General features: G+C 33.6%; 1 long non-coding RNA gene across 3 annotated transcripts in view; it reads right to left on the bottom strand.

Annotated features, from left to right (window-relative positions):
- LOC123289813 (uncharacterized) overlaps positions 1-15860 on the bottom strand; it is a 329460-nt gene that overhangs the window by 18603 nt on the left and 294997 nt on the right. For all 3 annotated transcript variants that reach the window (XR_011505928.1, XR_011505929.1, XR_011505930.1), the window contains one exon: positions 10821-10934. This is a non-coding gene — a long non-coding RNA (uncharacterized lncRNA). The remainder of the gene's footprint in view (positions 1-10820; positions 10935-15860) is intronic.

Genomic DNA, 15860 nt, shown 5'->3' with positions numbered 1-15860 from the left:
TAAAATGTGCCACCAGTATAAATTGTTTTAAAAACAGAGTTGGGCAAGTATTTGGAGAAAAGAAATATCGAAGGGCAGACCTGCTAAATCAAAAGGAAGCGATGGGCAATAAACGCCGAGCCACTGAGTTCTTATAAGATTTACTGCAAATTCTTACTGTGCAGTAGCCTCATTTTTTTCTTCCTGTGAGGAAAATGAAGTTATTATAAGGTATCATGCCAAATCTCATGAAACGTCACGACAGAGCTCTAAAAAATAGTCACTTTCCGTATGGAGTTCTTGAAGATGATTTTGTAAACAGCTGTAGTATTAAAAACCTCCAGTGAACTACAGCTATTTTTAGAAAAAAAAAACTGTTTATTAATTTCATTTTATTTCATTTCTTAATACACGGCATTTGCTACTTTGTATTTTTACATTAATATTTATTTGAATAATTTCTCATAATATGTCACTGTTTGTGGAAACTAACCTGCTATTTTTCAATGAGGAAGATGTTATCAACTCCTTCCCATCTAGGGCACGTAGTTAGCTTTGTTTTTCCAGTAAATGTGATGCATTTCAGTTTCAGTCACTTTTCTTGACGTATGTATTACTAACACATTTATTTATACTGGCTGACAATTGATATTTATTTAACAAAATTAAACTAACAGGCATATGCAGAGATGTGGCCCATTGCAAAGATATCATAAAAACTAAATAATTTTACCTAAAAATATTCAGTCAAATTCAGCGGGTCTGAAACTGAATTCTCCAATCCAGACAAATTCTCCCACCAATACACAGTCATTCTTTCTACAAATGTCTTTTATTGAATCATTCTAGAATCATTTTCTCAAGCTGTAAATGTTGGAATCAACCTTGGATGCTCTTCCTCCCTTACACCTACCGTAATGGCCTTGGATATGTTCCACATCCCAAATCTCCCTGCAAAGACAGTCTTGTTTCCCAGGTACTAGAAAGGCTGTCAACAGTCTTCAGCTGTTGGCCCCTTCAGGGATTGCATTGGCATCAGTGTGCTGGCTCAGCCAAAGTCATGCTGTGGGGAGTGTTGCCCACATCCAATGACTAACTCTATAGAGAGTATAGAAACTCACTCATTTTAGCCCAATACAGGACATCTCTGACCAGTAATTTCAGCCTCAGCACGCTCCTTTTGGTCTGCTGAGACTGTTTGGACTATCTCACAGCTGGATTTCTCTGTCTGCCCAACCCTACTTCCTCTTTCCTTTTTCTAAAGGTACTGATACCATCACTATCCTTAATAAACATGCTGTACACTTAATTGTCTCAAAGTCTGCCCCTCAGAGAATCCTATTTGCAATGCTGTCATACATCACTCCTTAAATATTTTCATTTGGACCTCTAATTATATCAAAAATGCATCTAATTTTATAATCTCTATTGACTCTGCCTCATTATAGTCTTTATTGTTTCTACACTAGGTCAAAGAGAGACTTCCTCACTGATGTCAACTTCTCTAGTCCTGTACACTTCAAGTACATACCCCACACAAATAGAAAGAACTTTAATGCAAAATAGATTGTCTCTCTTTATTCCCTCAGTGATCACCCAACAACTACCGAAGAAGCTTCATCTCCTTGACATTGCATGCTGAGTCTTCTATTTTTAAGTCATGGCCTACTTTCTAGACTTAACACTTTTTATTCAACTTCTGTACCCTGGAATTTGACCTTGCTAATTGTTTCTTCTTCCCTAAATGTCTACTTCCTCTCACCCTTTTATGTTGGCATTGTTTTCTCTTCCTGAAACATTGTTCTTTGTTTTGTCCATTTGTCTTCCCAGATCCAGCTAAAACCACACTGTCTCTATGGGGCCTTATTGAATTAAACCCCCTCTGATCTCCCAGGCTGTGTTGGGTGCCCCGCCCTTCTCTGCTCCCACAAATCTATGTGTATATATATCTCAAAAGACATTGTCATGTCTTTTTATTAATCTACTGCATTTATTAGAATTTAGCTTTCTGATGGTAAGGAATTCCTCTGCATCTCTATCAAAGGCATTGGCGTGTGGGTGTTCTATAATGTAGTAGCCCCTGAATGACTAATGAACACATTAAATAAGTACCTTAAACTAGCCTCTTTTCTCAGTCAATAATAATTATGGTTAGTAGAGAAACAATACAACTTCATGCACATGGGCTTTGATTTGACCGGTTTTTACATTCATCTGATAAACTTTACTTCTGAAGGAGTCTATAAGTGGACACTTTTCTACAGGATTTTTATCTTTCAAATATTGACTAAAAGAGAGTTGATAAAGAAAACACTTAGTCTGACATGATTTAAAATTACTGCTTATAGTCTTTTTATAAAAATTTAACCTTAAAAAACATTGGAGAAAAGAAATTTCATAAACCAAAAAATATTTCCTCTCATGAAATATGAACTAACTTTGCAAAGACCCTATAAAATGGCATATATTGTATGCCGAACATGTGTGGGTTGGTTAAATTGAATGAACTGTAGCCTGTTTACATTTATATTACATGTATAAAATTTAAACCAATAAATCACACCTATTTTGATATTTTATATATAAATACAAAAATACAAAGATTTTCATTTTCTACAGTTCTACATTCAGAAAGGACAAATAAAGGACAAACTACAATTTCTCTGGTTTATCCTACTTTTTTAAGCTGTTTTTTCTATCCATCTTATCTTTAAATTAACTTGTAGGGTCTAAATCAATATCTTTCCAGGGCTTTTGTTACCTTATCTTGATTCTGCGTTTCTGAACTAATGAGGAAAATGCAGTTTAGGTCTAGGTTTGGCTTTTCAATTTGAGCCTACTGAAGGACAAACATATTTCTTCAGACTATCACTTTTGGGTAAAAATACTTATTTTCTGTTTTAATAATATAACAGTGTTATTGTTGTTCTTCTTCTTCCTTTCCCCCTTATTATTTAGAAACTTTTAACTAATTCTTCCCAGAGTTATCACTCTTCATTTGTAGATTCTCTTTGCAGGAAATTTAAACATTCAAAAACGATTTTCCAAAAATTGTTCAGGGGTCTGTAAATGTTAATCAGAGTGGTTTTCTGTGATGACTTGGTCAGAATCACTGAGAGTATGTGGGATTCCTTTTATTCATTCAAAGTCACACATTTTTAATAAAAGAATACATAATTTTCTATAAAAGAATATTATTATATTCTTTATAAAAGAATATAATTCTGCCTTCAGAAAAATAATAATTATAATAATAACAATAATTATAACACGTTTTTCTTCATTGGAAGAATAGACATTTTGGATTTCAGAGAATTTTGTGTTGCATTCAACTATTTTTTAGAGTAAATATTCACCTCCTTTGAACTGTTCTTCATGCATTGTTGAATCTAGATCCTCCCCTATCTGGGTCACACCATCTATTCATAGTCCTTTGTACCTAGATAATATTAAAAGGTGGCATGCAGAACTGAACCCTAGTGCTCCAGCAATCTGATAGTGCCGAGTTGCAATGGAGCTACCATAATTTAGGTTTATGCTAATACAGCCTAAAATCACTTTAGCTTTTGAACAAATAAAGCCTGAAACATAAGATTCATCTGCCCATCAGGACTTGTAGAAATGAAATGTTTCATTTTTTACAAACACTGGATTTTCTTTCAGTATTTTCCCCCCTTCTCTGGGATTTCTTTGTCTCCTTCATGCTCCTCTGATAATATCATTCCCCTTTTCTTTGTATTTGAAATTGTCTTTATAACATACATATGCCCGCTTTCAGTTTTTGCTGTTGTTGCTTTTGTTTTTTACCAAAGAATGTTTGTGAAAGAGCTCACCTATTCCAGCATCTTTACCACTAAATACACACACAAACCCAACTTGATGCAACTGAATTGAGGGCTGTTTTCTGTTTTATTAATTTCTTTTTCAGCATTTAGATCAATTTCAGGCACAGAGATGGTCAATTCATTTTTGCTATATATGCCCACATGTAAGAAAAAAATCAATTGCAGTATGACTTTAACAATGGCAATCCAAATTTTAAAAATTAAAAATCAAATAAAACATAAACATCCAAAGTTTTCAGAATTCAAAGAGCAAAAATATAAATACCCAACTTAGAAATGTATAAACCACTTTAAATATCAATTTTTAGATGATGTTATTAGGCTACATAATGAAAACATTCAAATCATATACTACATATAAAAATAAGATAACAATGTGTTTGGAGGTAGATTAGTGCTATATATAAAGCAATTTGGGTGAACAGTTTCAAATCTCATTAACTCATTACCCTTGGGGTTCTTTTCAAAGCTATAGCTCCAAAAAAGAAACACATCACAACCTCAGGAGGTTCTTAGACAGCTTGAGTGCTTTAGGAAAAGAAACCTTATTTTAAATAAGTGTTTTATTAGTCAAAATTTTAAGAAGTATAGAATAACTGAAGTAATACACCAGTATTTAAGAGTGATGACAACTGGTTGAAGAACTGATGAACAATTCTTTATGTTTTGTTGTATGTTCATATTTCCTAAACTTTATTCAATAAACAGATAATGCTATTTTTAACTCTATAGCAATTTATTTGCAAGCATATGAAAATCAATGCTTTAAAAATAAATCATAAAACCTTTTTAAAATTAGTCCAAAGATAGCTGTATATCAATTAATTTTAAGATACAGTAGTATAACAAATGGCAGTTATGAAAAATAAAGTGCATATTTTAAATATCATAACATTATATATGCTAAATTTTTCAAAATCCATACATAAACCAAATGTATACTAAATGAAAAAACAATGAGTTTGTAAACAGTGAAAATAGAAAATACTCATTTAATTAATTAAATTCATAGGAACAATAAATATAGTATATATTGTTGAGAATATCAAGAAAAGATTAATACATGTTTAAATTAATTATCTGTATATTCTTATACTGATCAAAACTGAGCCCAACAGGGACAGATATTTTAAAGTGCAAATATATACAATACAGCCTCGATTTGTGTGTTTTAATGCATCTTTTCTATTGCTTTGCATTTATGCATTGTATATTGGTATGTAAACTTAAGGTGATGAAAACATCAGATGAATTAGCAAAACAACTTGAGATATTCAAAAATTAAAAATAATGCTTATGAATGAAACATTAATTTAAAGCTTTGGAAACTACCATATAGTTAATTCAATAGGGATCACACACACGCATACATACACATATATACAAATTTAAGGTGAGCCATTGGCACATTGGTCATTGAGAATATTTATTGAAAATATTTAGATTGCAGGTAAAGACACTTAAAGGAAATTGGTTCAAAATGTTGGAAGATAAAATCTCTTTGGATCTGAGGAATAAACTAACATAAGTGAACAACTTAAAGATAAGAAAATATGTACAAATCGTAGCCAATACTTACATTAAAGTCTGAAATTCAGTTAAAAATTAAAGAGGAGATTCTGAGTTCCTCTTAGTCTGAAAGTCTTGAAAAGTCAAAAGAAGGGTTCAGAGATTTCAGTTTCAGCAGGAAGGATATTCTAATTTTCTTCCTGGTCCAATTAATGAGTGTAATAGGATTCATATTTATCGAAATTTTAAACTGTCAAAATTGTTTAAAGCTTTGCCTAAAATAAATTACATCTCATGATTAATAAATAAACTGTAACTCCCTGATGAAACCGCTTCGTTTTATTTATATCACTTGTCTCTATTTGATATTTTGTTGTTTACTTGTAAACTGTTTGTCTTCTCTCTCTCACAATTGAAGTTCTAAGCATGCTAGTCCAATTCAGCACTCTAATACCTGAGTCTAGAAAAATGCCTTGTTCATTTGAAGAACATGGTAAATATTTGATGAATGAAGTCTATTCAAATCATATTCAAGTTGTAGCAACCAGGCTTTGCTTTTGTAAAACTACATTCACTCTTCTAAACAACTCAGTGGCCACATGAGATAGTATAACACACTATGAGAATGACGAAAATAAAAAGATTAACCATGTCAGGTAGGGTGATTAAAAGAACATTGGTATACCAAGGCAGTGGAACTATGTACATTAATGAGAATGAATGAGTAAACTTTTTCACAATGTATGAATGACACAGAGGAATCTCACAAACATAAATTTAACTGAAAACAGCTAGACAAATAAATGATGCAAAACTGGTAAATCTAAACAATGGTGAGAGAAGTCAGGATATCGAGCCCTTTGGGGAAGAGAAGTACATAAGAAGGAGCGTCTGGGTGCATTAATTTTCTATGTCTACCAAGCTTGTGGTTCCAGGGTGCATTCACTTTGAGAAAATCTATTGAGCTGAACACTTGTGATGTGTGTATTTTTCTGCATGTATTATACATACTCCAATAGAATTTTCTTTTAAAAAATGGGATTATGTTAGGTAGAATAAAAAACTATTTTCTTTTCTTTTTTGTGAGGATGATTGGCTATGAGCTAACATCTGTTGCCAATCTTCTCTTTTTTGCTTGAGGAAGATTGTCCCTGAGCTAACATCTGTGCCAATCTTCCTTTATTTTGTATGTGGGAAGCTGCCACAGCATGGGTGGATGAGCAGTATGTAGGTCCACACCCGGGATCCAAGCCGGCAAACTCCAGGTTGCTGAAGCAGAGTGTGCGAACTTAACCCCTAAGCCACTGGGCTGGTGCCTATTTTCATATTTTATAGGTTGGAAAAGGAGCCTCACTGAAACCTTTGTTTAGGATGTAGAATTAGAATGGTAGAGTCAGTCCCTAAACAATGACTCCTAGAAAAGCATCATGTTTGCTACATAGAAAAAAGAGGGGGAATGAGCTGAAAATTCACATGATTTATCAGATTGTACTGATGATTTTTGTAACTGTATTTTAAATGCTTGCTTAACAATATATGCCTCATTTCTAAACATAAGTAGAAAGTGAATGCATTTGATTCAGAATAATTGAGAACTATACATTGCAGCTGGAGTGACATCCTCCTGGATTGGGAACACTTTTACCCAGTCTTGCCTGGTTCATGGACCAAAAACATCAGGAAAGAGAATAAAACACTTAGATGTCTTTATAATTACAATGTTAATTTTTAAAAAATATAATAAAATTAGAGCTTTTCTTCATGACAAAGCCATGGATTTGATAAATTAGTGCCCTCTGGTTTAATCCTAAATAAAATATCTGATTTAGGAAACCACTTTAATCCAGGTTATATTTTCATTTGTATTAGTCTAAAGTTCAAAGGCAAAAGAATGGGAAATAAGTTGCTAGTTAATTAGGCTGATTGAAAAAGTGGAAGCGATTCTTTGCCCACAAAACAGGGTAGTGAGAAAGAAACGACATTGCATTAAAAAGAAAAGGATTTTATGCAAGAAACCATGTGCTGTTACTTGTTTTTGGGTTTTGTTTGTTTTTGTTTTTTCTACTAACTTACAGGGCCGGGATATAACTTGGGGTGCGCCAGAGAAGTAGAGTTTTCTCTCTCTCTCTTTTTTTTTGAGGAAGATTAGCCCTGAGCCAACTACTGCCAGTCCTCCTCTTTTTTGCTGAGGAATCCTGGCCCTGAGCTAACATCCGTGCCCATCTTCCTCTACTTTGTATGTGGGATGCCTACCACAGCATGGTGTGCCAAGCGGTGCCATGTCCGCACCCGGGATCTGAACAGGCAAACCCCAGGCCGCCGAGAAGTGGAACATTCGAACTTAACTGCTGCGCTATGGGGCCAGCCCCTAGAGTTTTCTCTTATTTCACTCAACCTGAAGTTGATTCAGATTATTAAGTCCCTGGAGAATGTGAAAAGATGGGAGTGCAAAATGCAAGCCAGTGCAGGAGACAAAGTGAAGACACCCAGGGATTTCAGCGATTTAACTGGGGCAAAAGGCATTCCTAAACAAAGATTTGGGTAGAGAATTTCAGCTTTCCTATATCATTTACTGGCTTTTAGTTTGCTCTATGGCAAACACTTTCAAACTTCTATTTCTACAATCTCACAAAGAGGAAGTTTACAGAAATCTTTCTTTATTTCAGACATTCCCAAGAATCTGGGTAGGGGGAATCAGAATGGATAACAGACCACAAAAGATAGCATTTTATATTTCTGGTTAACCATGAACTCAGGGAAATACAAGCATCTTGGGTTTTGAAAATCAATTTCTAATATGCCTTTACATAATCTTGAATGCACAGAAAACAATGATCAGTTTTAAGTGAGTGATAGTAGGCATCAATTTCATACTGACGTTATGCAATTGACTTTCTTTTATAAATTTTAATTCACTTAATTCTACTTTTGGTATATATGACCTTGATGCAACTGCCTACAGCTCATGAAAGGCAATAAGGTATTTATAAACTGTGAATGTTAATAAAAGTATTTGCAATAGAAAATATTACAGTTGTTTTTTTAAAAAAACACAATACTTGCTAATATACAGAATACACAAATAATGTACAGTTATTTTAAAACTTGCAACATAGAATTACCTATCTAATGAAATAACATTCTTCAATGGCCTGACAATCTCTTCGGTCCTGCAGTGCTTACAGATTCTTGAAACATACTCTGCACATATCTGAGACACTGGGCCTTTAACGTGTAATCACCTCTGTCCACTACCTCTAAACTCAGTCGTGAGGAGGAGCAAAATAAATTTCGAAGCAACACAATGTGTTTCATTACCAGTTGCCATAGTTTCTGGTCTAGAAATCCAGTTGTGGTATTTGGAGCTCAACAAAAGCAGCAGCACAGCTGTGTGACAGAGACTCTGGACTCTGCAGCCAAACAGCCAGATTGCAATCCCCAGCTCCTCTGTCACTAGCTGTGTGGCCCTGGGCAAGTCACTTAATCCCTCTGTACCTCAGTTTTCTCATTTGTAAAATAAAGATACTAATAATCATCCTACCTCATAGGGTTATATGAAAATGAAATGGATTCTTAGTTGTAAAGTGCTTAGAATGAAGTCTGGCACTTTAAGAGTATCATATTCATAAATTTAAAACATAAACATATGGCTCTAGTCCCCACTTTGTTCATTTCAGTTCACTCTGGGCCAACATCACTGCCATGGTGACTGCCTACTTTCTCGAGAGCTGCCATTATTTTCCTTTAACTCTCAGTGGGTAGGCCAGGCTCTACCATGGTACTCACGACACGCATGACTGCTCACTAATGTTTCTTGGATCTCTATTACAGGCTGTCATCTTGTTCTCCCTGTCTTTTACGAATTCTCTTAGCCCTTTTTTAATCTCCCACATGGTTTCTGATTTGCATGATTTACTGATCTAGTCTGTACTTTATGCTGCCAAGTAAATCCATGGATCTACCTACAGTCATTTTTTGAGCACTCTCTCCATAAGTACTGGGCTAAGTGCTCTTCTCTCTTATTTAATCTTTACAGTAGCATTTAGGGGGTAGGAACTATCTTCATCTCTGTTTCTCAACTGAGAAAAGTAAGGTTTATGGAAGTTAAGAAATGTGCCCAAACTTTTGTACCGTGGGTTAGGCGGAGCTCATATATGACTACACATGGCAACTACGATGTCCAGTTTTCCCTAGAAGAGGGAGGTGAGTAAGCCTGAAACAGTCCCCTTTAGGGGTCTGTGATTCCTGGATAGAAGACCCCTCCTCCGCTGCTTATTCATTCTGCTCCTCCTCCCCCTCTTCCTCCTCCTCATTTCAGCATGGATATCTCAGCGATCCCAGGGTGGGGAAACTAAGCTTGTACTTCTCATTTTGATACCAACAAACTTAACTTTCCTATTCCCATAACTATTGCTGAAGGATACTAGCAAATTGCCATGGTTAGTTAACTAATTGATTCAGTATCCATTAATACAACATATTATTGAATTTCAGGAATTTTTTTTTAAATGTGGGGATAAAGCAGTGAATAAAACAATAACAATAAAGAGCCCAATTTCCTTAGAGGAAAAGGAATAAAAACTGTGTATCAATATATTTACGTACATATATATGTATATAACACATACATAGATACAGTATAATCTAATATCAGTTAGAGGCATTCTATTTAAAAAAAATCTCTCTTACATAGCAATTGACAGTTTTGTATGCTTTCTAAAAATTTTTAATCTCCATAACGACATGTAGATAATTGTAAAGTAATTACAGTATACTTTAAACTGAAACTTCGAAACATTGTTCACAATGCCCTGGTTGTGTTATTCTATGCAAATACAAAAGATAACCTCATCAGAATCATTACACAAAGGTGGTCAGATGTAATCATAATCATAATCCACCAAGAAATGTCATGGATATTTTGAGTATGAAAAATCTATTAAATGAAAATAGAGGAAGAAAAAGCAGTAAACCAGTTGCAGATCTAACTTTAACTATGTTGATATTCTTAGATGGCGGCACAGAAAGCCACCTAGCCAAAATAATTAACGAGTTTATATATAGATTTGAGAATTTACCATTCTATTCCTGGAGCAAAGTGGCAAGAACGCCTGAATAATTACAAACAAATATAACAAACCTTTTTTCTTATCATAAATGTGTTGAAGACCCTCAACTTGCCCTTTTATAATGGGTATTTATTGTATCTCAGTCCTACTAAAAAGTTAAAATATTCATCTGACTATCAACTGAACATGTAGGCCAAAACTTGCAGATTACCTATTCAATTTGCTTTCTTAACACCCATAATACAAACTTTTAAAAATATATGACAGAACTACAAATTCAGCATTACTGTCTTTTTGGCATAAAGGAGAATATTTTTTAAAAAGAACTTTTTATTTGCATTTGACCAACTAAATGTTCTTAATTATTGTTGCTGAAATAATGGTTTGTACCTATACAGATAAAGTCCATCTTACCCACCTCATGTGAAAAAGAGAAAAGCATTGTGTGTAGATTGTGGACTATAACATGTATTTCACAAAACAGATGTAATTTCTATGTCAGGGTGTAGAGGCAGCAACACAATCCAAATGCCTAAAAAGAAAGAGAATGAAAAGATAGTAGGAATATCAATTTTTATATATATATATATATGATATATGTTATATGTGATATATATGACAATAGAATTAGATTATTCTGAGACCATTTTGACTATAGTGTCATAAGCAACCTGAAAATGGTCCAGGTGAAAGTTTTTAGAGTTCTCACATATCCTTATCAAATATCTCACTTTATTTGGCACACGCCCTCATAAGTTTTAAGAAGATATTTATAAAAGAATTTGCTTAATTTTTCTGAGAGGAATTTTGTGTTACTAAGTCTTGCTCACATTGAAGTACACTGTACCCTCTGACCTCTCTGAATGATAATTTTAAACAAATCAGCTCTCACAACTTTCACACTTTTTCCAGTCTTGAGGATACTGTGGCTTGCGAGGAAAGAGATTTAGTGCACACATTTCAGATCATATTTACTCAATATTTTAAAACTTGAGTGACACATGCCCAACACTCTGGCTTATATCCCTTTAACAATTTCCTCATATCCCACATTGTATTTTAGCTAATTTTTCATGGAAATTCAGCAAAGATAGGCTCTTTTCCTTAATCCCACTATCCACCTCCTCTACTATCATCCTACTCCTACTTATTAAGCCTTTAATTCCGTATTCCATATCCTTTTTTTTGTGGACATCTTATCACTGACAATATGCAAGATTTTACCTTTTACAATATTCCTAGAGGAGCGAGCCTTTCATAAAGAAGCCCAGTCCTTAATCCCCTTTATCAAGGAAGTTGTGGAGGAAGAGAAGGAGGTGAAAGGAAGAACATTCTCACAGAAGTTCTGAATGCTGAATGCTGCTGATCATCACTGTTCCTGGACAGCTCAGTTATTTCCCTTGGGATTTAACTGAGAATATTCAGTGGCAGCTGTGACACAGTAACCAAAAAATCTACACCGTCAGAGTTTTCATGTAACTCAAATTCCACTAGCCAATGGAAAAAAGACAAAGAGCCCCTTTCCCTCTCTGTTTCTTTAAGCCTTTTTGTGAGCTTGGCATACCTCTACTGAGTTAGAAGTCTTTCCTGGCTCTTTCTAATTTTCTCACTGTTCTGGCAGTCAACAGTGGGGGAAATGAAGAGAGTCCTTTTGTTCTGGATTCCCCAGCTTCCTTCATTTGTCTCCACTTCTATAGGGACTATTCCTATTTGAAGCATTTATTTACACCAAGATTTCCTCTCTTGCATCTGGATCTTTAATAAAAGAAATGTGTATTGGCCCGAGTATAGGAACATTTTGAGAAGTTCCAGCATGGATTGTTAATCTCATTAACAGTATCTGCACAAGACCCTTCCTGGCCCTAGCATGTTTCCCTGGCAGAGGGCCAATCTAGCTATGCTAAGTCCCTTTAGGGACTTCTCACACTGCTTACTGCACCAAGCTGTGAACTCATTTGCCCTGCCCGATCTGGGGTTGCCAAACAACTAGAAAGTGGCAAAAATGGGACCAGTGAAACAAGGCCAATCCACAATCAGTTGATTTGTAATGGCTACGACCAGGTCTGTAATACCTCAGTAGTTTCTGGACATGTGGGAGCAATTAATATTTTATTTTGTTTTAATTATTATTTTTAATGTACATATAAAGGTTTGAGTTAATTACATAGTTCATAGAATATTATAATAATTTGTTCAACACCTTTATCATTTTTGTTTTTTCAAATTCATTTATTTATTTACTCTGGACTTTTCTCTCCATTGACTAGTCCCTGATCCTAACCACTCCAATGAAGCAGCCATGTTAATGTGTTCAGTGTGCATCCTTCTGTTGGTATGTATCATGCTAAAATACATCCTTTTTTTTTAGTTTAGTAAAAGTTTTACTAACACAAATGGTCCTGCATAATAATTTGCAATGTTTTTTTGGTTTGTTTGTTTCATTCCACACTCTATTTCTAAGTTCCTCCAGTCTGTTGCTTTGGTTTTTCTTGTTTATTTCACTCCATTCTATATTAATATACTTATCAAGTCTGCTGCTTCCAGCTGCCATGTAGTATTGAACTGTGTGCATCAGCCACATTTTCCTAAGTACTGCCACACTGGTGGTCACTTGCATTACATCCAACTTTCTATCACAACAAACAACACTGCAATCAGTATTCTTGTTCATACCCTCATGTTTTATGTGATAATTTGTTTGAGATATATATCTTGCAGAAGAGTTGCTGTGTTATAGAGAGTATGTGCATTTTATTTAATGAAGAACTACCAGTTTTTGCTCCAGGAAACAGCAAAGCATGAAAATTACTACATCCTTAGTTCCCAAACAAAAGATTGCATCATCCAGCTTTCTAACTTTTTGACTGTCTAGTGGCCATACACTGATATCTCAATGTTTTTCAGCAGTTTTATTGATATGTAACTGACATACAAGAAACAGTATATATTTAAATTGTATACCTTCATAGGTTTTGACATGTAAAACATCACCACAATCAAGATAGTAAAAATATCCATCACACCTAAAAGTTTCTTCATGTCCCTTTCCAAATTTTCCCTTTCCTATCTCGTTGCTTTTGTTTCTTTTCCTTCCCTTATTAGAATAGCTAGAAACTCCATCACAGTGGTGAATAGAAGTGCTGAGTACCGGCATTCTTGCATTCTTCCTGACCTTAGGAGAAAGTGTTAAGATGCCCTTTATCAGTTTGAGGAAATTCTCTTCACTTTCTAGTTTACTGAGATTTGACCACGAATGGATGTTGGATTTTTAACAATGCTTTTTCTGCATTTGTAATTTATATGATCATATGATGATTCTTTTTTCAGTTTGCAAATATGGTGAATTATATTACTGGACTTTTACTGTTAACCAACTTTGCATTCCTGAGCTAGACGTCAATAAGTCACGATGTATTGTCCTTTGTATATTTGTAGGATTTTATTAAAATTTTAAAATAATATTTGCACCTTTGTTTAAAGAGATATTAAGTTTTAGTATTCTTTTAATATCTTTGTGTGTGTTTTATTATTATTTCTTCCATAAATATGGTCCTGAGTTTTCTTGGGGGAAAGGCTTTTAACTAAAATTTCAACTCTTTGTAGGATATAGGGTTACTCAGTTATCTGTGTCTTCTTGAGTTAGTTTTGGTAGTTTCTTTCAAAGAATAGGTCCATTTCATCCATGTTATGAAATATATTCTCATAATCTTGGGAGAATAATATGGTTTTGTTTGAGGTTTATCAATTTTAGTGATCTTTTCAAATAATTGACATTTTATTTCCTTGTTTCTCTACTGTTTTCCTGATTTCTATTTCCTTGATTTCCAAATTTCCTCTTTTTGTTTTCCTGACTTTGGATTTCATTCGCTCTTCTTTTTCTAAGTTCTTAAGATGGAAATTGAGGTCAATAATTTCATACATTTCTGTCTTGAAATACAGGAATTGGGTACTATATATTTTCTCTTAAGAAGTATCTTAGCAGCATCCCACACGTTCTGATAAGTTGTGTTTCCATTTTATTTTAGATTAATATGTATTCTAATTTCCCTTTTGGTTTCTTCTTTGACATGTGGGTTATTTAGAAATGAGTTGTTTAGTTTGAAAATACTTGAGAATTTTCCAGAGATCAATAACATATTAATTTCTAATGCAATTCGATTGTAATTAGAGAACATACTTTGTGTGGCTTGAATTATTTTTAATTTACTGAAATTTCTTTTGATTCCCAGAATACAGCTTTACTTGGTAAAATGTTCCATGTGCACTTAAAAAGAATGTGCGTTTTGTTATTGTTGGGTTGAGTGTTCTATCAGGGTCAATTTACTAAAGTCAGTTGATAGCTTTATTCAAGTCTTCTATATCCTTGCTGATTTTCACTACTTGCAATTTCTCTCCAGAGCATAATATCTCTCCAATTATTTAGGTCATTATAAGTATTATTTATTCAATTTTCACTCTTCTCTAAGGAAGTTTTGTATATTATTAATATGCAGATTTCTGTTGTATTTTAGATCTTTTGTTCCTATTGCAAATTGTATATCATTTGATCTATTTTTGTAGTTGTTACTGATGACATATAAAAATATCATTTTTATTTGATCATGTATTTTTCAACATTCTTTGAATTACATAATTGTTTCACCTAGTTTTTCCTATTAATTTTACCAAGTTTTTTTCCAGGTATTTTATTATATCACTTGAAAATAATGAGAAATTGATCTCTATCTTTCCAACAATTACACCTCCTTTTTCTCTTTCCTTGTGGAAATGTTGACAGTGAGTTCTCAATAGACATTTTATTTCTTCTTTTTTATCATATCTAGTTTTTTCATCAATAAGACATATTAAAAGTAAACCTCTACTGAGTATACGTAAAGTATGTGATCATCTTCACTTTCTTAATTTCTGCTACCTCTTCTTGGATTTTTTTCTCTTATTTGAATATCTCCTCCAAGAGTATTTTCAAAATATATTTGTATAAAACATTCTGAGGTCTTGTTTGAGAATATTCTTATACTACTCTGGAATTTTAATAATATTTTGTATGGATATAAAATTTCAGGTTCAAAATGTTTCAAATTGTTTATCTGTTTTTATATTTTCCTCCCATACGTTAAAATATTAATCCATTGTGTTCTTGCCTCTGAGAGGCTCATATCATTTCTTTTTAGGCTATCTGTTCTATATCTTCTTAAAGCTTCTCCTTTAAACACAACTTATTGCTTACACTTTCCTTTATTATTTTAAATCTATTCATTATACTCATTTAAAAAAATGTTCCATTAATTCTGTTTCTATTGGTATAAGTTCAGTTTGTTGTTTTTGTTTTATTATATTTACATTCCTCAGTTGACTATTATTTTTACCTTTGAGTTCATTATCAGAAGTAGTATTCTGGCAAGCTAGCAATCCTTAAAAAAAAATGTGATTTGGAGTGTTTTCCAGTTTCTGCAGGTAA

Source organism: Equus asinus, chromosome 9 (genome assembly GCF_041296235.1).
Source record: "Equus asinus isolate D_3611 breed Donkey chromosome 9, EquAss-T2T_v2, whole genome shotgun sequence".
Classification (NCBI taxonomy): domain Eukaryota; kingdom Metazoa; phylum Chordata; class Mammalia; order Perissodactyla; family Equidae; genus Equus; species Equus asinus.
Note: the sequence above shows the minus strand (reverse complement) of the source record. Positions and strands in the feature narration are given on the sequence as shown.